This window comes from Sturnira hondurensis, unplaced genomic scaffold (genome assembly GCF_014824575.4).
Source record: "Sturnira hondurensis isolate 20B ecotype Veracruz unplaced genomic scaffold, ASM1482457v3 Scaffold0008196, whole genome shotgun sequence".
Lineage (NCBI taxonomy): Eukaryota > Metazoa > Chordata > Mammalia > Chiroptera > Phyllostomidae > Sturnira > Sturnira hondurensis.
Genome location: NW_028080827.1, coordinates 8,029,990 through 8,053,163, shown reverse-complemented (window position 1 = coordinate 8,053,163; position 23,174 = coordinate 8,029,990). Strand labels below are relative to the sequence as shown.

The 23,174-nt window shown below is 41.4% G+C and overlaps 1 pseudogene; it reads right to left on the bottom strand.

The window, feature by feature from the left end:
* Positions 1-502: 502 nt before the first annotated feature.
* On the bottom strand, positions 503-18,919 carry LOC118992479 (40S ribosomal protein S6-like; annotated as a pseudogene).
* Between the last annotated feature and the right edge of the window lie 4,255 nt (positions 18,920-23,174).

Below are 23,174 nucleotides of genomic sequence, written 5' to 3'. Positions count from 1 at the left end.
ACGGTGTTCCCAACACAGTGTTCAGGGCAAAGTGCCGCCCTGAGAGCTCAGAGTGTTCTCCACAGTGCAAACACCAGAATGTGAAGGTTAGCTAACTTCATGTGTGTATAGAGAGATTTTTCTCACCTAGAGATAGTAAGAGGATATGAAGCATATTGCGTAAACTTGAAAATAAACAGAAAAAAATAATTTTAGCACAGTGCCACTTTTTAATGTTTTTCCCTTTTTTGCATTTATTACTTCCTTCCATGCAATATAGTTAAAGCATGTACATTCTCTTTGAGTTTACTATATAGTCACAAAGTCACATAAGGACTCCATTATAATTCTGATTGGAATAATAGTATTAACTAATTTCCATTGGTTCTTTGATTAACTGATATATTCATTGTACCATAAATCAGGATCAGAATGTATACTTAGAAATTATAAAAATTATATAGGAGCAAGCCATGCTCTTTTTATTTTTTTGATTATTCTCATTTGCTACTCTTAGAAAATCTCATTTTTGACTGGTCTCAGACTTAGACGTAGAAGCTCTAAGAGAGGACTGCCTGTGGCCCTTGGCAGTCCGCTCCTGTTTTTTTTCTTTGGCCTCCGTGCTTCTCTCAGCCAAAAGTTCAGCATATTCTGCAGCCTTTTCCTTATTTTTCTTACTACGCTGTTTCTTCAGAGCAATTTGCGACATTTGTGTTGTAGGGCACATGGAGTGACAAGACGCTGAATTTTGGGTACTTTGTTCCTAGGTTTCTTGCCTTCTTTGTTTAGGGGCTTTCTCACAACATATTGGTGGACGTCATCTTCAGAGAGACTGAAGTTGACTGAGTCAGCTAGCTCTTTGGGGTCCCAGGTGATGAGGCACAGTAGTATCAGAGAGACCAGGAACATCTTTCTCGCTGCTCCTTTTTTTTATCATGACCAAGTTGAGAACACTGAGCTTGGCATCCACAATGCAACCCCAAACAGATTTGCACTTTTCCCCCCCAGTCCTCCTTGGTCTATACCAGGAATGCCCCTTACTCAGCAGCAGGCAGATGTGGCTATGGGTCAAGATACTCTGCTTCACGAAGAAACTCAGTTCATCATCCCTACCGCTGATTGGAGCCACATAGCTCATGTATGCTTCACCCAGACTGTCAGCAGCAACTTCTGTGGCCATATGCTTCTCACAAAAGGTATGAAGTTTGTGTTCATCATCCACTTCAATAATTCTCTGGCAGCCAGTGACTGGGAGAAAAATGTTCAGCTTCACCCTTAAGCAGCCAACTGCCTCCAAGGTGCCATGAAAAAGAGGGCCCTACTTTTAAAAGTATTCAATTCTGTGGGGGAGGCCAAACCCAGAGGACATGGGTTTTAAATGTTGATGGTTTAGATAGCCAGTTTTCCCTCCTAAACTTTATGAACACCCTGTCACCATTCACCTGAGACATTTGAGTGCACTCCAAACACAGACCATATCAGGAAAGACTGGCAACATAATTATCAGGGTCCAGGGCAAAATAAAACCGTGGGGTCTCTTGTTCAGAAATTACTAAGAATTTTAAGATAGCAGCTCATCAAACCAAGCAAGGGGTCCTTCTAAGTGGCAGACCTCATGTGATTGCATGGGCCACACGCCCATGAGGCCAGCCTTGGTACCGGGTCACTTTTTGTGTGCCCTACCACTGTGGGTTCCGCTTTTATGTCTAGTACTCTGACCACCCCCAGGCCACCTCCACTTCCTGGGGCAGCTGCCTGCCCCAACAGTTTCTACAGGCTACACCTGCTCCTCCTTCCTCCTAGGGAGTCCCTGTCCCAACTTTTCCAATTAACTGTTTTCTGTTTTCCTTTCTTCTCTTCACAATGAATTGAATAGGCTCCCCGGCTGCCTGTTGCACAGCATTCAGTGCAATCCAACTCCAGCAGTGCTGTCCCCCACCTCCCACCTGCAGGCCCCTTGCCCCTTCCCTCTCCTCACCTAGGAGAAGTGAGGGTGGGGTGAGGGGAAGCCAGCAGAAAGAGCCACAGGCAAATTAAATCTGACTATTATACCTCTTGTAGTGACAGCAGACTTTGGTACTTTCTCACAATGGTGCAATTATTTTGCTTGAAATTTTCTGATAATTGGCCAAAACACTACGGATCCCACAAAGCAGCCTACCTCAGTTAAAGCCTTTCTCAATTTTCTTTGGAATTTTATTAGCAGTTGAATTCAGGGAATATGTTAATCTTCCCGATGAGTATGGTTCTGGGGGGCATGTCTGTTTTCTTGCTTCTCCAGAAGATGTAAAGTGGTGTATCTCACTTTCCTAAAAGGACCCTCTGTGCCATAGAAGGTAGAAAGTGCTAATGATCAAGTGAATGGTGCAAACGATAGAGACTACAAGAATTCAGAGGAAGCCTGAACTGTAAGGATAAGAAATATGGAAGTCTTCATGGAGGAGGTGAGGATTAAGAGTCTTAGTTTTACAAGTTAAAATGGAACAATAATTTTGTCTTTCAACTCAAAAGCAGAGAGCCTACAAACCTCAAAGAATATTTTTCTATAAAGAAGTAGATTATTTTCTTTGACTTTCAAAGCCTAGATCTTATCATGTGATTTCTATTTCTACAGACTTTTATCATATCATTTAAAATTGTCCCCACTATGTCCAATATTTATGCTTTTTTGAATTTTATTTAACTTATCACTCTTTATTTTTCCTAAATCTTTTAACTGGCTCCCTGGCTTCTCAACAGTTAATTAATTTATTGCAAAACAGCAGGTAGATGCTTTGATCACAGGATGGTTTAACTACAAACATAACCTCCTAGCTAGAAATCTGTCCAGGCTCTGAAACCCTTTGCCACTTTCTCTGCATTTTTGTTTGGCGATTAGTAGTTTCCCTCTGTGTTATAGGGCCATAATTAGTATCCCCATATCTAATCTCCCTTATTAGTCTGCATTTCTCAGAGGACAAGATTCTGATCTGGTTCATATATGTGCCCTACAAGTAAAGGATAGTTAATAAGGTAGATGGTTTAGTTAACTATCTGTTTGATTGGTTAGCTAATTGAATGGTAGGAAGGAAAGAAGGGAGAGGTAGGGGGGAAATTTTTCTCCTCTATCTGAGGCTCCCTTTCCTACTCATCTTTGACCCTGTTATCAATTTTAAGTCACAGCTAAACTGCCTGTGATCAACTTTATATCTTCTTTTTTTCAAGAAACTCTTTTACTACTAAAAAACTAGGGAGCCAGCAAAATAAATAAAACAATAAAACAAAACAATAAAACTAAGAAGGCACATCATAATTACATTAGCCAAGATTAAAATGAAAGAGAGAATCCTAGAAGCAGCAGGAGATAAGGGGACAGTCACCTACAAAGGAGTTCCCATCAGACTGTCATCGGATTTCTTAAAAGAGACCTTACAGGCAAGAAGGGGCTGGAAAGAAGTATTCCAAGTCATGAAATCCAAAGACCTACAGCCAAGATTGCTCTATCCAGCAAAGCTTTCATTTAGAATGGAAGGACAGATAAAGTGCTTCTCAGATCAGGTCAAGTTCAAGGAGTTCATCATCACCAAGCCCTTATTATATGAAATGCTAAAGGGACTTATATAAGAAAAAGAAGATGAAAAATATGAACAGTGAAAGGACAGCAAACTCACAGTTATTAACAACCACACCTAAAACAAAAGCAAACCAAGAGGACAGCTAGATCAGGAGTGGAACCATAGAAATGAAGAACACATGGAGGGTTAGCAACAGGGGAGTGGGAGGAGGAGAAGGGGGGAGAAGGTACAGAGAATAGCATAGACAGTAGGTAGAAAACAGATGGGGGGAGGGAAAGAATAGTAGGGGAAATATAGAATCTAAAGAACTTGAGACACGTGGTCATAAACTAAAGGGGGGAATGGTGGAGGGTGTGCAGGGTGGAGGGGAATGAAGGGGGGAATAGAACAACTGTAATGGTATAATCAATAAAATATATTTAAAAAAAACTAAGAAGCCAGAAGAACTAGAACAATAATGAGTTAAAGAACTGTTAATGTTGCCTAACTCGGTAATTGTAGGCAAAGCCCAGTACAACTAAGACTTTGCGGCAATTTTCCCTCCAATAATGCATGCTTCCCACTATTTCTCTTCCACCTGTGTACCTGGAGAATAATCCTACAACCTTGGAGTCAGAAGAAATTTTACATTTCCTGGTAATTTCACAGTCCCTTTTCAAATAACCTACATAAAATCTTTGCTGAGTAGCAACTCTACTTCAGTTTCATTACATCCAATGATGGAAACTTACTACTTACTAAATAAACCCCATTACACTTTTCTTCTATGTGTATTTATTTTTATGGTTTTTACATTTGAAAAACATACAGAAAAATGAAAGGATTCCATTACATAGAAGGGTATAAAACAAATGCTAAGATTTTGTTTTACTTCAAAAATTATAAACATGTATTGGTTTGCATAGGAGTATATTTTTAAAAGAATTAAAACAGCATAGAGCATATAACTATGGGATACATCATTTTTATTTGTTTCCCATCATTTGCTAATTACATATTGATTGTTTTCTGAACCTATGTATTCTGAATGTAAAATCCCATTTTTGATTTGGATTTTATGATTGCCCCATTTTGGATGCGTGCCTAGCTTTCATCGAATTCTGTTAGAAAATTGATTATGCCCCTCCAGAACTTCTCCTCTTCTAATTTCTTGACAGAAAGAAAATCCCAGAAAGTAACACCCGTGAAATCTCACCACCTTCAGTATTTAAATGACCCAATTTTGATGAAGAAAATGTTGTTGCTTATTCATAAGAGTAACCATACCAGCAACCAGGACCATCTTCTACGTACGTATGATAAAGTTGCTTTAAAAAAAGTTATATTCAACTCAATAAAGCCACATTTGCTTGTTCAAATGAAAAATGACAAACTTATTCCTCCCATATCAATGAAACTTTAATACTGAATTAATTCTGATTTTTAAAATGAGATACAAATAATTTCAGAAAGCAATTATCTTCTTTGGCTAGGATGAGAAGAAATAAATACGGACTCAAACACAGCTGAGATCCCATTCTTATATTCACCATTAGTGGTTATTTCCAAAGTCTACATAAGCAAGGGAAGCAAACTGTGTCTTCTCTCCTACGGCTGTGCCTTTAAATCACTGATTTATGTTCTAGGCCCTGAAGGCAGTGTTTTACATAGTGCAATGCTGGCCAGCAGCAGAGTCCCAGAAGGTGAGTGTATCATTTGAAAGGGTTTTAATGCAGCAGGAAGAAGCACTACCTCCCGGTAATCACATGATCAGCACACCTAAATGGACAGCCCCAGTCTGCATATTTAAACCTGCAGCTGGACACGCAGCTCTGTTTGCACAATGCTATCCCGTGGCAGAATTACACAGCTTGCCATGGCTGCAGCTAGATAATTATTATTGATTCGCTCTCAAACTGTCAATCCGGGGACAGCTCGGAGGCAGCCCGTGATGGACAGAAGGAGGATTGGACAGCTACCATCCAACGAGGAAACTTCATCTTGAAAATGAACTTAGATGAGATGGTGCCAGTGGATAAGGGTAATTGATGATTGTTTCAGAGTGGAGGAAGGGGAAGAAGGAAAGATTTTTAAAAAAATTCTCCCTAGCATTCATCTTAGTGTCCTTAGTGGCATGCACCAGGGACTGTCCAGAAACTGTAAAGTTTTTGTGTGGTTTTGTCCAAATAATCTATCATTTTTAATATGCTGCCATAATTAGAACAAACTTACCATTTTCCAAATGAAGAAACAAATTAGGTGTTTTCTTGACTGCCTCAGAATTTTGAATTTTTTGAGAATGCAGGCATATTAATTATTTTTCTAAATGTACATGAGTATGTATTTCTATAGTCTTCAAAATATTTTAATTCTTCAAAATATTCTCTGTTCCTATTTGACCCTTTGACAAATATATGTTAAGCTCATAATATTTGCAAAGCAATTTCATCCTCAACCACTATAGGTAAACTATCAAATACCAGTTGACAATTTGATAGATGGGTAAATTGAAGGATAGAGCAGCTAAATGACTTGCTTAAACTCACAAAACTAATGAGAGGCTGAAATAGACATAGATCTCACATGTTTAGTCTCTTAGATTCTTATTCTTCCCCTAATATTTATTCCTTGTCTTCAAAGGGCTATTCTTAGCTAAGCATTATACAAGACATTTTGCATAGGTTATCTCATTTAAAATTCACAACTGCAAAGTGGTTTGTATGAACCCTTATACGTTTGTACGTATAAGGAAATGTAATTAATAGCAATTTCAGGATTTGTGTAAAATCACTCAGGAGTCTCAGTCAGGATTTGAGTCCCAGACTGTCTGGTGTGGGTACTGAAAGTGGAAGCGATGTGTCTGAGTATTAGAACTACTTTTAGCAGCTACTAAACAAACAAACAAAACATCCTATTTGAACAATAGCACATTAAGCTGCAGTCCTATGTACGAAGTGCCTTTCCTACCAGAGGCTTCAGACCTATGTACAGAGTGACATCTGCTTCAATACCCCAGACTCACACCAATGAAAAACTCTCCCTAAAGGGCAGTGTCCTGGTTGTGTGGCACTGTTTTGTTTGTTTCTCTAGATGTCTGTCGAGTCAGCAGCCCCGGCCTGTGGAAGCTAGCAGTCCAGCTGATCTGGACCGATTGAAAACCAGCCTCTGAGGCTCTGTTCCTCGTGATTCTCCCTTTGTCTCTCTTCATTTGAAGCATGACCTGGCGTTAGCCGCTTGTCAGTGACATTGCTTTGCCACAGTCATTTCCAAGCCTGGGGTTGTGTCCCCCTGGGGCACCTTCAATTATCTCAAGGAATCATCTCAAAATGCTTTTTTAAAACAGAATTGTCACTTCATTTTTATTCAAAATATATATGTATTCCAAAGAGCATTTTAAAGGGAGGAAAGTGAATCTAAAAAACAAAGACACACAGAGTTAGGAAACTATGGGTGAATGTGTCAGTCATTACTTGAAAAGGGAGAGCTTGATGTTAATCTATATTCTGAGAAGTTTGACTTGAACACCCTAAGTTTTGGCCAAGAAGAAAGCAAACTGCAGTTTAACCTCTCATGTGTCAGATGGCTGGTCACCCCCAGTCTTCACGTATTCAAACTCTGACACTTCTCAAATTAGAAGTGAAAATGTGGGACGGAGGATACAAAGAGCTCCCCCTCCTGCATATGGCAAAGGCTGAGTAGATCAGAAGCTTCCGGTTGTAAGGATCATTTTCATCCATTTTCACACACTGTGCCCAACATCCATGGTTGCTTTAGCTGTCATTTGATACTCCTTACACATGTCCAACATTCTTAACTAACTTCTATCTCATTTGATCCACATAAAATTCCACAAGGCATGTCAGATACTATTACTGCTATTTTGCTGACGAGCAAATTGAGGATGCAAGGCATTAAATGACTTACCCAGTGCTGCTCGGCTTGTGAGTAACAAAGCGAGGCTCTGAACACAGGTTTGAGGCTGCTATCACTCTGTTTCACAGACCCTATGATGGTGTTTTGATTTTAATGCACAAGATCTATTTTGCATTCATGTAAACTAAACATAGGATGCTGGTACCAGTATAGAAACTACAAGTTTGTGTGAGTATTACAGCAATCTTCTGGTATATATTAGCAAAGTGTCTCATTCCTCTGAAGTCATATTATTAGGGTAATATGATAACCCACAGGTTATCTTTTTATAGTGCTCAAAGGCACCGTATACTCTTGACCTATGGCCCTGAATCCATGGTCTCGTGTCTGAGTCAAAGGTAGAGATGGCTAGAAAAATGAGGGAAGGGAACAAAGACATCTAAGAGGTGTTTGCTTAAACCTCAAATATTAGAAGCATGGAGCGCTCTCTAGTTTGCCCCCTAGCATGTAAGCTCGGTAGGTGGGCACAGGCACCTTCACTGGGTCATCTCTTCAAGCTCTCTGGAGTCCTGAGAAAATCCAAGAGCCCGGAAATCAGGGGAATTAGCCCTGTTTGAGTTTAAGAAGATGTCACATTAGGTAGGTATTGGTGGACAGTGCTGGACTGGCAGCACCCGCGCAATGGCCATGTTTCAGTCAAAGACCTGGAAAGAAGATGAGAACGGAAAAACGGTGGATTCTAACGGGAATTAAGAACACTATGTTTGCAATCCTTTCTAAGGATGCCTGAAAATACTTAGGGAGGAATGAGGGGGAGGGGGACTCTGAACAGAGCCTTGTTCAAGGTTTAGAATAATAGTGTTTGTATTGTAGTTTTAACTATAGTATCCATTCCAAGGCCAACGTGGTCTGGAAAAAAGGTAGCAGGGGGCAATAACATTAATATTTTAGATTTGTATCAAAAATACATGTTCTATTTTTATTTTAGGAAATATTTACAGTGTGTTGCGACCATTCAAGGCCAGACAGATTCACATGGGTTTCGGGCAGACAGAAAATGTGTGTAGTCATGGGAATGCGTGACATGCCTTTACTCACAGATGGGTAATCCACACACACCACAAGCTGTGTGTGGCACCATGGGAAGTCCCAACTTCCGTATATACTAAATGCACACAAAGCCAGCAAGGCGCCAAGATATTATATAACAAAGCATGATTCTAAACATGCGGGCCCATTCTCGAGGCTATGAGAGTACTGCTTGTTGGGCCCATTCTCAAGGCTATGGGAATATTGGTTATCAGGCCTGGTGAGGGACCCTGACTGACTCCCTTATCCCTGCATATGGATTTTAGGGTCTGACAGAATTGGCTTTCAATTGGCTAGGTGCATTTACTAGTTCTGGATACTTGAGCAAGTAATAAAACCTGATTTAATCTGTTTCGTTAGTAGACTTGGGATGATGTTTACCATACGGGGTTGCTAGGATCTTGATGATACTAAAAAAACTGAGTGTTTACAAAAGAGTTAACTTTCATCTGAGAAGACAAAGTCCTGAAAACTCCTTTATCAGGAGTAGTACAGCCTCTAGGGACAAACTAGATATCCATCCTGTGCTCCTTGGCATCGTCACTCACCTCACCGTCCCTGGGGCCAGTTTCCTTCAGTGGCTGCTGTTATCCAGGCCATGATGATACTTCAAGTCACACAACCCTCACCTCCAAACTGGCTTGGTGCCCTAAAGCACATGTGTGCCATTTCCAGGGTGTGTTTCTCCTGACTTCCATGAGAGAAAAGCTGGGAGTCCACGAGGAAGCACTCTCAGTACCTCTGGGGAGCTACAGGTGCTTCCCCTCCTTTGCCATCAAATGGCAGGAATCAAGCCCTGTCAAAGGCAGCTGTGGCAGAAGAGATGGTCTGTTCAGGGAGGAGAGGGAGCCAAGCAGTGGAGAACGCTTAAGTAGAATCGGCAGCAGGAATCTTTGATGGTGCTGGCAACAAACACTTGAGTGGCATGACGATAGAGTTGCCTTTTCTTTTAATCTTCTCTCACCTTCATGATAAGATAGTTCTCTGCTGGAAAAGTCCATTTTTACCCATTTATGGCACTGAGGCCACGAATCACAAAAATATTGCTTCAGCTGAAATTCTGAAATAAAACTTTATTCCCTATAATTACAGAAAAAAGAGAAAGTGACTGTTCCTATACATGATATCTCTCCCTGTGGTCATGATGTTTCTTTCTATGCTATCTCTGTTAAGTGCCCCTAAAGGTCCAGAGCCAACCCTACAAGCTCATTGATGAAGGCTGCATGTGAGATGACTGACAATAAAGGACAGAGGGCAAGAGAGCAAAAAGAATTTAGGACAACAGAAAAGTTCTTACATGTACCAGTCACTGGGCATTGGAAAAGTACCCTGTCTGAAGAGTCACAGGAAATTATGCAAGTGGTACTCAGCCTAAGCCAACAGAAAATGTTGGAGGACCAAGAGTTTGTAATTAGACAAATGAAACATAAATTTACCTCTACCTTTGACTAGACTCTCTACATGTATGGGGTGGGGAGAGCAGGTAGAGGGAGGAAGCAGCATGTAATGTGGATGGAATAAAGGGATCTAAAATGATCTTCTAGACTTCGTGCAACGAGGTAAAAATCAGTGAGTAATATACACTGACATTGGAGAGCCAGATAAAAACCTAAACAAAACAGATTAAAAAGACCAAATTGATATAATTCAGTGTAACCCCCAAATAACTGATATATCTTGTATTAGTCTAATCGAGCTGCCATAACAAAATACTATAGGCTAGGTGGCTTAAATAACAAACATTTATCTTCTCAAAGTTCTGGAGGCTAGGTCAAAGTGCCAGTGAACTTGGTTTTGGGTAAGAATTCTTCCTGACTTGAAGTTGGCTGCCTTTCTATATGTCCTTTCCTTGGTTTAAATGCACAGGAGAGGAGGAGGAAAATAAATTCTCTTCTGAGAAATAGAAAGATGTTTCTTCTGATAAGAACGGTGAATTTGTTGGATCAGGGCCCCCCCCCCCTTATGAACTCATTTAGGTTTAATCACTTCCTTAAAAATCCCATCTCCAAATACAGCCACTCTGATGGCTAGGGCTTCAACATATGAACTGGGGGATGGGGAAGGGGGTACACAAATATTCAGTTCATAACACACCTTATCTCCTGTGTGTTATCCTATTAAAAAGGCACACAAATCCAACACTGACACAAAACAGCAAAACAGAATTTAAACCTTTAGTAAATTCTTTCAAAGGGGCACACGTGTTTGTTGCAAACAAAGCAAAATATTCAGACGCTTTACTCCTACCCTCCCTGGATTCTCCCCAATGTGCTTGGCCCTCCAGGACCTTTTCTCACCCATTCCCTCAACTCTCCCTTTTGGATTGATCCCATTCTTCCATGACTTGTTCTACGCCAATGGTTCTCAAGCATCAGTTGGTATCAGAATCATCCAGGGAACTAGATGAAAATGCAAAAGCCCTGGCCCTATTTTATTTCAGCATATCTAGAACTCTGTAGTCTTTTTAAAATTTATTTATTTTAATTGTTGTTCAAGTACAGTTTTCTTTTACCCCCATCCCAGCCCACCCTCCCAGTGCTCCCTACCTTCCTCCCATTTCTACCCCCTTAGTTTTTGTCCATGTGTCCTATATACTTGTTCCCCCTTTCCCCTGAAAATTCCCTCCCCTCTGGACACTGTCAGCCTGTTCTCTATTTCAGTGTCTTTGGTTATATTTTGCTTGTTTGTTTTGTTGGTTAGGTTCCTGTTAAAAGTGAGACCATATGGTATTTGTGTTTCACCGCCTAACTTATTTCACTCAGCATAATGCTTTCCAGTTCCATTCATGTTGTTGCAAAGGGTAGGAGCTCCTTCTTTCTTTCTGCTGCATAGAATTCCACTGTGTAAATGTACCATAGTTTTATCATTCCAATTATAGTATATGTGCTGCCAAAGCGAGCACTAGAACTTTGTGGTCTTATTAGCTCCTCAGGTGATTCCAATACTCATCCAGTGTCTTAATCTGCTTGGGCTACCATACAAAATACCACAGCCGGGGCGGGGGGGGGGGGGGGGGGTTGACAACTGAAAGTTTCTTATAGTTTGGAGACTGGGAAGTCTAAGATCAAAGTGCATGAAGGTGTGGTTTCTGGTGCGGTTCCTGAAGTGTATAGGGCCACCTTCTCATGTGTCCTCACATGGCCTTGCCTTGGTGCCTGTGTAAGGAAAAAGTGAGAGAGCATATCTCTCTCTCCCTCCATTTATAAAGCCACCAATCCTGATGGATTCAGCCCCTCCCTGATGACTTCATTTACTCTTAATTACATCCTAAAAGAACTATCTTCAAACACAGTCACCTTGGGGATTAGAGCTTCAACATACAAGTTCTGCTGGGACAAAAATTCAGTCCATAGCACTTGGTTTGAAAAGCAATAGACCATTATGAAGCAGGATAGTAAGAATCCAGAAAAATTCCCTGACAAGTGGAATAAGGAAAAATGAGACCGATTGCTAAATGACTGAGCAATTTACAGCCAAATAATAAATTGAAAGGTCTTATCTTCCCTAACTAAGGATACTTAGGAGCAAATGCTTTACACATTGCAGACTGTGCTGGAGCAGACCCACCTCAGTCCTGGTCCCTCTTCAGTGACATTCTCTGAAGGTGAAACTTACCAGAGAATGGCCCTGACCCTATCCACTCGTTTTGATGAATCAGCATATTAAAGGACCGACCTGGAAAGCTAATGAATATTCTATTGAGATCCTCCCCTGAGAAGTTCCCTAAAATTTCTGCCTTTAGAAAACAGGTAAAAACGCCCAAGACAAAGAACCCAGTGTGTGCTCTCCCTTGGGCATGCCCACGCCTTCTCCCACCCTTCTGTCCTCAGGCATGTATCTTCGTTTTCATTCTCCTACGCTCTAAAAGTCCCCATGAGATTTGCAACCAGGGGAGTAGTGGGCAGTGGCAGCTCATCCCAGGCCAACCCCCTGAACCAGTCTCCAAGTGCCCTCCTTTTGCCTCTGTAACTTGTTTCCTGAGTCCACCTGGCTCATTTCTTCTGCCTCTGTGACTTTCTTTCTAAAGGGCAAGGCAGCCTCACCCACGTTTGATTCTTTTCTTTATGATTCCAAAGGGCTGAGGCAGCTCCACCTAGGCTCACTCTTGTTGCTGCGATCTTGCCTTTTCTATCTTAAGCCCTTCCTTTGTTTCACTGTCTACAGCTTTAACAAACATATTCTCAAAATCAACTGGACTTGGGCTGTGAAATCTTTCACATCAGAAGTCAAGAACCCACACGCTCCAGACCATGCTGGGTCAGACCTGCCTTTGTCCTGGTCCCTTTCTGGTGACAATTTCTCCCCTACTAAGGTCAGTTTGGTTCCACAGAGAAAATTTACCAATATCTGGAGATATTTTTGATTGTCACAAAATGGGGGAGGTCTACTACTGGCATCTAGGTAGTAGAGAGGCCAGAAGTAGTGAAAAACATCTTACAATGCCCAGGAGAGCCACCCCAAAACAAACATCTAGTCTAAAATGTTAATATTCCTGCCATTAATAAGCCTCATTCTACTTATTTCTTTGATCATTCTGCTTCCATAACTGTGCTCATTTTCTTAGTGAGCACAGTGAACTCCAGACTTAGATCTGCCTGAACATCAGAGAAGCCTGAGAGTACCATGGAAATGCTACCATTTTTATTCCTGTAATCCTTTTGTCCAGATTACAATAGGGATTCCCAAACATGAGCTTGCATTAGAATCATCTGGAAAGAAGTAAAAGCATAGATTGTTGGTACCAATTCCAGAGATTTGGGGGTAACGCCCAAAACTCTGCATTTCTAACAAATTCCCCTGTGATAATGATGATGATGACGACGACGATGCAGGGACCTCACTTTGTGCATCACTAGGGCTAGAAAAAAGAGGGCTGATATATATCAACTTCTCAAGTTTTTACCTAAGAGCTGTCCTTGGGCCAAATACTCCAGGGGGGTTAAAGATTGTTATAAAAGAGGCATCTGGGGCAATAAGAAGTCTTAAACTCTGCAGCAGGTTACTATAGGAAACTTTGAAACCTCTCTCCCTGAAAATAAAGAAGAGAATAAGACTCATTTGATTTCATGGGCAGTAGCACTGTGCTTAGTTCTGGGAGAAAAGTAGGCTGTTCTTAAGAGAGCTCTGCTGATGTCAGCCTGAGTCTGCTGGTTGGGACCCTTGTCTAAGCTACCTATACACTGTAAGTTCAGAAAAAATGGAGCTCCTTCCTTTCCTTCTTGGAAAAAATTACACATTAAGGTACCTAATGTTTTTACATGAATGAGTTTGTTTTATACTTGTCAGAGGAACCCTGCAGGGAGGGTGGGGAAAGGATAAAATTGGACACTGAAGAACTGTCCCACAGCAGGGGACTCTCAGCCCGGGCCAAGCATCAGAACTACCTGGAGAGCATTGTCAAAATACTGACACTGCAGCACACCTGCTACGTGAGACTCAGTCTGCAAAGGGCCAGACAGCTGCTCTTGCTGTCGCTATTTTAAAGTTCTCAAAAGTGTGGGTTTGCAGAGGAAGGGTTGAGGCCACTGTAGACACTTCTAGCACATCACTTTACATAATCCACACAATGGCCTGATGATTTATTCCCAGTTGTCTCAAAGAGAAAACGGGCCCAGAGGCCTCCAGTCTCTCAATCAGTAAGTGTTAATAAAAAGTGAGTGGTAGAACTGAGATGGTAGAACCCACATCTGGCTGGTCCACCTGTGCCTAACAATGATATGGGCAGGGTATGTGTGTGTGATCTGTGCTGGGTGTGTGTTTGTGCTGCAGGGAGATGACACTAAAGATTCATCTCCTTTATTTTTCCTGTCTTTGGATCCAGCTACGAGGATATTTTTTTCTCCCTTTTAAACTAACTTGCAGAGAGAAAAACAAGGTAAATTTCTCCTTTTCAAGCTAATCCAGGTTGAATGAGAACAGGACTGATTTTGTGACTAATAGAACCCGGCATATGGTTGTGCTTTAAATATTCAGAAATAGCATTCTTTCCTCCTTTTTGTTGACATTTAGATGGAAATCCATTGGAAAGAAATTAAAAAATGGTAAAGTAGGAACTGACAACACAAGTTCACCACTCAGATTATCTTTGAAGTCAACTCACATATCTAAAGATCAATAAATTCAGACTTTTTTATTATTGTTCAGGTACACTTGTTCCCATTTCCCCCTATTATTCGCCCCCACCCTACCCCCCTCTATTGTCATTGTCTATGGGTCCTTTATACATGTTCCTGGAAGACCCTTCCCCTTCTTTCCTCCATTATCCTCCTCCTGCCCCTGGACACTGTCAGTTTGTTCTTTATTTCTGTGTCTCTGGTTCTATTTTGCTCACTTGTTTGTTTTATTGATTAGGTTCCACTTATAGGTGAGATCATATGGTATTTGCCTTTCATCACCTAGCTTACTTCACTTAGCACAATGATCTCCAGTTCCATCCATGTTGTTGCAAAGGGTAGGAGCTCCTTCTTTCCTTATGCCACATAGTATTCCATTGTGTAAATGTATAATAGTTTTTTGATCCACTCATTTACTTATGGGCACTTAGGCTGTTTCCAGCACTTGGCTATTATAAATTGTGCTGCTATGAACATTGGGGTGCATAGGGTCTTTTGAATTGGAGTGTCAGGATTCGTAGGATATAATCCCAGCAGTGGAATTGCCTGGTCAAAAGGCAGTTCCATTTTTAGCCTTTTGAGGAAATTCCACAATGTTTTCCACAGTGGCCGAACCAGTCTGCATTCCCACCAACAATGCACTAGGGTTCCCTTTTCTCCACATCCTCACCAGCATTTGTTGTTCACTGATTTGCTTATAATGGCCATTCTAATGGATGTGAGGTATTATCTCACTGTGGTTTTAATTTGCATCTCTCTGATGGCTAGTGATGCTGAGCATCTTTTCACATGTCTCTGGGCCCTCTGTATGTCCTCCTTGGAGAAGTGTTTGTTCAGGTCCTTTGCTCATTTTTTAGTTGGATTGTTTATCTTCCTGTTGTGGAGTTGTGTGAGTTCTTTATATATTTTGGAGGTCAAACTCTTGTCCAAGGTATCATTGGCAAATATATTTTCCCATACAGTTGGTTCTGCTTTCATTTTGTTTATGTTTTCTTTAGTCATGCAGAAGCTTTTTAATTTGATAAAGTTCTATCTGTTTATTCTTTCCTTTATGTCCCTTGCTCTAGGGGACATATCAGTGAAAATATTGCTGTGTAGAATATCTGAAATCTTCCTGTCTATGTTCTCCTCTAGGACTGTTATTGTGTTGCAATTTATATTTAACTCTTTTATCCATCTTGAGTTTATTTTTGTGTATGGTGTAAGTTGGTGGTTGAGTTTCATATTTTTGCATGTCACTATCCAGATCTCTTAAATCCAGTCTTATTATTATTCTTGACTATATTAGTTCTAGCTAATTTAGTCACTAAAGCAGATAAATCTTATAGGTTTAAATTTTTTTAATCTCATTAAGGGCTGACATCATTAATTTATATTGGACAGTACAAGCTTCCTTTCATTTATCAGCAAACCCCCCCAAAAAATGAAAAAAAAAACCCCAAAGGCTGCCTTAAGGTCCTCCAGGGCCCGTGAGGCTCAGACAGACATGCAAGTGCCTGTTAAACTATGAGCTGCCACGTGAAGTGCACCACTACTATCATTATTAACTTTAAAATAAACTAATGAGACAAATAGAATCAAAGACATGGAAACATTGGCAGGCTGATATCTGTAGGTAGGGTGGGGAGAGAAGGGATGGTGGAAAGAAGGGGAAGGGAACAGTTAAAGAAAATATATGAATGAGTCATGGACATGGACAACCAAGAGGGGATTGACTGTGACAGAGAGGGGAGGACTGGACGGAGGGGACAAAGGGGGGGAAATGGGACAGCTGTAATAGAATAGATAACAAAAAATTTAAAAATAGCCCTGCCTGGTGTAGCTCCGTGGATTGAGCACAGGCCTGCGAACCAGTGGATCGCGGTTCGATTCCCAGTCAGGGCACATGCCTGGGATGCAGGCCGGTTCCTTGCAGGCCAACTCCCAGCAGGGGACACACGAAAGGCAACCATACATTGATGTTTCTCTCCCTCTCTCCTTCTCCTCTAAAGATACATAAATAAATAAAATCTTTTTAAAAAACTTAAAAATAAAGTAAAATATAAAGTGTAGGGAGCTTCTGAAGATAACCTACAGCCCAGTCTTTCCCCTCTTCCCCACTCTCCCCTGTCTCTTGTCTCTTTCTCGGCTTGTCTCACTTGTCCTTCCTCCTCAGGAGACGTGGTTCCATCTCTGGCATTTAAAAACTCTAGATTAGCAACAAAGACACACACAGTGATGTGCACAGCTAGGTGAGAAAGCTGAATTCCAAATGGTTACTATACTCCTAGTAAAGAGAGTGGATATCATATACAAATGAAAAGGAAGCAGAAAAATGAACACAGTAATGCTTTGGCATCCCATGGGTGTGGATTCTCCTTCTATTGTTTCTATTTCAATGTTCCTTGGAGCAATAACTAAAATACTGTAAACATAGATTCTCATTTTTGATGTACTATCTCACCAAGCACCTCACAACCTTCCTATAGCATCTCCTCCATCATCAAAAACACTCAGATCAAGTTCAGGTGGTCAGAAAGTTTAGACCTTTTGTCAGGCAAATCAGTACCTGAAAGACTCCCTTTTTAGTCAAGTGAGTTTGATTGTTTTCTATCTTGCTTGTTTTCTTTTGTTTGTTCCTGCTCCCTGGGTGCCCACTTCCTTGCACACTGTAAGGCTAAGCATAAGAAGAGCTATTGAGCAATTAGTTGGTCTTTCAGAACCTTGTGACTGACTGTCTCTTCCCATGTAGACCGTAGCCAGGCCAGACTCCAGGAGTACAGTGTGCCAGGGGCAGCCAGGCCTGTTCCCATCAACTCTCCCACCCCCAGGAGTTTGCTCTGGGATCCAAGAGCATCTTCCCTCCCCACCAACGAAGAGCCTGTGCTCTCAGCAACAGCCCCACCATGTGCTCCTGCTGAAATGTTTGGACTAAAAATAAATTAGATACATATATTTTAAAACATGTATGAACATACATTTTATATGGGCATGAAAAATATAGGTAAAGATAAATTACATGTGTGTATATATAAATATATCACCACCGGTACATGGGAGGGATAGGCTGAGGGCTTTGCTAAGGCACTGAATAAATAACTGGGGGACAGGGGATTCATCAATTTTACTCACAAATAAAACAAACACATCATGGAGTAAATATTTTACAAGCATTTTTCACACGGAAGTAGAAACTTGAAAGACATTTCCTGGGAAGCGTTGGTCAGACGCCTGGGGTTCCATTTCACTCTCCTTTGCCTGGGTGTCAGTGGGAAATCTGACCAGTGGAGCACCTAGAGGCCCAGGGAGCTGTATCACACTTGGCCTGGCTTTTGTAAAATATTCTGGTGTGTTATAAATTATTTCCTCAAGAGTAAATGTCCCAACTCACTAACGCCAGTGCAGAACCTCGAGAACTGGTCTTCATGTAGTAATGGTGTGGAGAGTAAGCCAGAGTGGGATGTGCTGCTCTGCTGAGCTGTTCCTGCACGGAATTGGGCAGACTGCCACCAGGACAGAAAGAGAAATCTGGTCCTGCTCTGTTCTGCTAAATCTGACACATCCAGTCCCTGCTTTTTCAACAGCAGCCTTGCTTTGCTGTTTGTAAAACAAAAGTCCCAGTCAAGCCTGACCAGGTCCTTTTTTCTGATTTTGTAATTTCAGCATGCAAGGCCTGAGTTTCACTAGACCTCACCAGTCCCTGAACTGAGATAATAGAATCAGGATAAGAGTAGGAACCCAAGCTTCTCTAAGTTCTTGCTTTTAGACCTCGCTATGTGAGACTTTAGACACCTGTAAAGTCTCACCCTAGAACATCTAAAAGTCCCCAGAGGTGCCTTGTGATGTTCAAGAATTAATCACAATATCTATCAGAATTTCTTTCTGTTCTGATCCACCAACAGTGTCCATGGTGAGAAGTCCCTTGAGTGGATCTCGTTGCTGTCACTCTCACCAGTGCCAAGGTGCTCCATGTTAAGGATGACATCTCCCGTGCTTGCAGAGGCAACAACCCATGTGTATCTCATGTAGCAGGAGAGAGGGTGACCCTCTTTCCACTGAGTCCCACATTACCATCCAGTACCAAAGCAGCATTCCTGATGCCCCTGCATCTGACCACACCCCCTGTGAAAATAGCTTCTCCATCTCTGCATGTGGTTTCGTTCATCACAAGGCTCAGAGACCTAAGACCAGACAGCAAATCAATATTAAAGGCAGACTCCATGCAGTCCTGCCCCTCCTCATTTTCTTCTTCCTTCTTCACCATACAGCTCCATTCCTCCCTGGCATTATCATTTCACTCTGACTGAATACCTGAATGCCTTCTTCCACTAGTGCATCCCCTTTCAGGGACATGCCTGCATCCTCAAAGCAGGCATCTTTTTAAGCCAAGACAAAACGGAAGCCATATTGATGAGAAGCCTTTCTGAGGTATGGAAATTAATCTCCAATCACTGGTACGTTCCATGGGTTATTTTTAACTACCTAATACTGGGACTGACTCAGTCATCTTCTATCCAGTCATCTTGTACCCAGAAAGTACAAGATGACTCATGCTGAGTCCAAGTGAGTTTGGCCTGTGGTGGTAATCCACACCCAGCCCTGGGACCAGCCCTACTGGCCCCGATGGGATGGTCGTCACATGAGCATAATGAGTCAGGCCTCTTTTTTCACAGGAACCAAGGTAAAAAGGCACATTTATTTTACCTCACATTTTGAATTTGTTAAAATCCCTTTCTAGGTCTTCAACTGAAATGTGATACCAAAGGACAAAGTACTATTATATTAACCTAATTATGAAGTTACTTGCAAAGAGCAAGTTTTAGAGTATTTATGTTTGTTTAAAAGCCAAAAAGATTATCAGCTGTGCTACCGCAGACTTTGAGGCTCCTGTCTTTGTTTTGTTTACCATTTTCTAAATTTAAATGGAGGATTCTGTTATGTGCTTGAACTGCTGGTCAATTCTGCATGGACAGACAGTGCAACACAGAAAAGATACTAGAATTATGGCTGGCAAATATTAACATGCAAAATGGGTTTTATATGACAAAAATATATGAAATGCTGAGAATAACATCTAAAAATAAGTGGTTTTGTTTGGCAAATTAACACTGTATAAGGTTCCATTTATAGGATCCTCTACAAAGAGCATATGGTAATTCCTTATTCAGTGTGGGAAAAGAGGAGACCTGAGATGCTTTAAATATATTTTTATTTCTTTCTCATTTCAACTTTGCACAAAACTCTACAATATTAAATTTATAGCTGGAAAAATCACAATCTAGAGATATATATATACTTATTTTGAAGAAGTGAATAAAAAGAAGACTGAAGATGAAAATTCAGACATTGTAATGCAAAGGAATAGGGCCAGGCCTTAGAAGTCCAGTGCCTCTCAGACAGCATCTCCTCTTGTCAAAGAAAATCCTTTATCCAGACACCTCGCTTACCAGGAGCCTGCTTACTGGGAACTGCAAGCACCCAGAACCCAAGAAGCAAGTGGGGTTGTAAGGGTGGGAGAGACGCTCTGATAAACAAACACAGGTCATATCAAGCCACCCCACGGGGAGAATTTCTCACATCCTAGCTGGGCAGTCAGGCTGCCTGGGTTCTTAGCCCATCTGCACAGTGGGACATCGGGCAAGTGGGGTAGCCCTCCTGAGCCTTAATGTTCTTATCTGCATAATGGAGATAGCAGTCTTGTCTCTCACCAGATTATAAAGAGGATTCAATGAGATCATATCTGCAAAGCATTTACAACACCACCTACTATATAGTAAGTGCTCAAAAGTGATGTTACTGTTTTTATTGTTGTCATTATTTATAACTCTAAATACAACTCTGCAAGCATGACTATTGGGCCATCCATGAATGGTACATCAGAAGCCAAAAATTATTCAAGGAGGAGAATGTTCCACTAAAAGCCTAGGTATTGACAGCAGGACAAGGTTACAGCCACCAGGTTGAAGTGAGAGAAAAAAGAAAAAGACAATGAGAATAATATACGTGAATTCAAAAATACATCGTCCTGAATCCTCTTCATTTTGGGGAAAGCAATAGAAAACATTTCAATAGTTTCTCAAAATATTCTATTCATAAACAGTTGCCATTTAAAACAAACATGCACAGGACTTAGGTCATGTCCAACATATCCCCGTGAGAAATTTCTTGTGGGATAAGCCCCAGGAGATGTTTTGATGTTTTACTTTTTTAAAGGTGTGGTATATATATTTTTTCCCTTCTGGCCTAATGAACTGTTTTGTTTTGTTTTTTAACTCTTGTTCAAGTACAGTTTTCTTTCTTTTATTCCCAGCCCTGCCCCCCCATGCTCCCCACCTCCCTCCCATCTCCGCCCCCCACCTTAGTTATTGTCCATGTGTCCTTTAGACTTGCTAATGAACTGTTTTTAATAGATGTGCAACATGGTTTTGGAAGATTTCACTCCAAATGTTTTATTATGTTAAATTCAGGAACTAAAGGGATATGCTATTTGAAACACTATTTTGCAGTGAAAAATACACCTTCCATGGAACAGCTTATCCCACAACTGTCCCAGAACAAGAAAGTACTACTAAACGCTATTCTCTTCCTAAATGAAGGAGCAGATTCATCCCGACTCCCACTGCCTCTAAAATCATGGAGTCTCCACCTTCCTCCGATGAGGAGAAAATGAGCAGCGCTGAGCAGCAGGATGATTTAGGAACCAATGCGGGATGGAGAGCCCAGTCCTTAGACCTGTGTCTTGGTTCCCAGGGGCCAGCCCCTGGTAAGGATGCCCTCAGCTGGCTGGCTAATAGTGAAAGACGGGAGACTGTCTGGAGTCCCAACTCTAATTTCATCCAGAACCTGATAAATACCACCCGAGGAGAGGCCACTCCTCACCACCTATGTAAACTAGTGTCTCCACTCCCAGCCCTGCTTATACCACTTGACTGTTCTCCTGGGAACTTATGACCTTCTGACATATATTTGGTCTTTTATTCTACTTTCTGTTAATTACCTGTCTCCTTCTGTTAGGTAAGTTCCATGAAGTCAGTGACTTTATCTGTTTTGTTTGCTGTTTTACCTCCAGTTCCTAGAATAGTGTATGGCAAGTAGTGAACATAGTACATATTTGTTGGTTGAATGGATGAGTGAGTGAATACGCAAAATTGATTAACCATGAAGGATTTTTTCCTTTCTGCTACTTTAGAAGGAAATGGTGAGATATTTTCAACTCATAACTCGAAGTCCTTTTAGGTCTTTCAATAAAAACCAAGTTTTCAAAAACTAGGTGCCTTTTATCAACTAAATTGTGGGACCAAACAGAGAAGCAGGAGCATTACCTGCCTTGACAAAGATCTCACAGCTTGCTAAACGTTACTCTCCTCCACCCTCTGGGACCATACAGCCAGTCTGTTCTATTAACTTATTCCAAAACTGACACCCCCTGTCCTGGCCTCTTTCCTGATTGTCAGTCTGTCAGACTGTGAGATAGAGCTGTATGGATATCCTACATATACCAACTTTTCTAAAACCAAACCCTGATTTTTCCCCAGATCAATTCTCTGAACATGTTATTACCCAGGATGGAGGCTCATTAACTCTTCTCTACATGGACATGGGTTCAGTTTTTAAGGTTTGGAGCATAGAGCAGACCCTAGGGAAATGAGGTATCAGCCAAGCCACATTAACTAGGATGGGAATGACACATGAAAGAACACAGAAGAGATGGATGTCAGAGCACCCTTTGTGGGGCAGGCTGAGCCAGCCCAAACAGTGCAGCAGAGGCACTGGATATATCAGACACGGATACACTGAGGGAAATTGCAGGCAAGAAGGCAAAACCAAGGTCACCCAGTTCTCGGTCTTTCCCGTAGCAGTGCAACATTAAATGAACCAGAAACATTAAATGAACCAAGTCCCAGCTAGCAAAGACACAGATCTCTTGAAGAAGACAGGGATATTATATACCAGTGGCCACTTTGTGCATTTGCTGTTGGGTCTCATCTGGCCCTAGCTTTGTCTGACCTCCACACAGAAGTGCAGTTACTTCGAATATTTTGATTGGAAAAGGCTTCTATTAACATACTCCACAGCTCACCTAAAGAGCACCTCCATGCTTGCTGAGGTTTCTCCACCTGCTCTCTAGTAACAGACTGCTAAAATGTGAGCCATGGCAGGGCAAAAACTGCTCAGGGGGTCCTGCTGGCCTCGTTCGTTCTCTTCTCCCTATCAAGTGTTTAGTCCCCATATCTGGCATTTTTGACTCAGTTTTCTCTGTCATATGGTGGCGTTAAGAAAACATTTTGTCTTTATCTCTATATATACTATTTCCTTTTTCAACTACCAATACTGTATTTCTTTTTCTAACATGTTCACTAAGCTCAGGTAACTTGCAAAACAGGAACAGAGGTTCAATGTACTTCATAAAAAATCTTGCCCTTAAATGCTGAGAGCTCCTTCTAAATAATCCTTGAGACTGATAAATAACACCCCCGACAGGTTTTAGTGTTTGCAAAGCACTGGTTGATGACTATCTCATTTAACAGTGGCAATGGCCCCAAGAGAAGGGTATTCACACCCTCACAGGTGAGAGACCCAAGGCTCAGAGAAGCCCAGCAAATTGCCT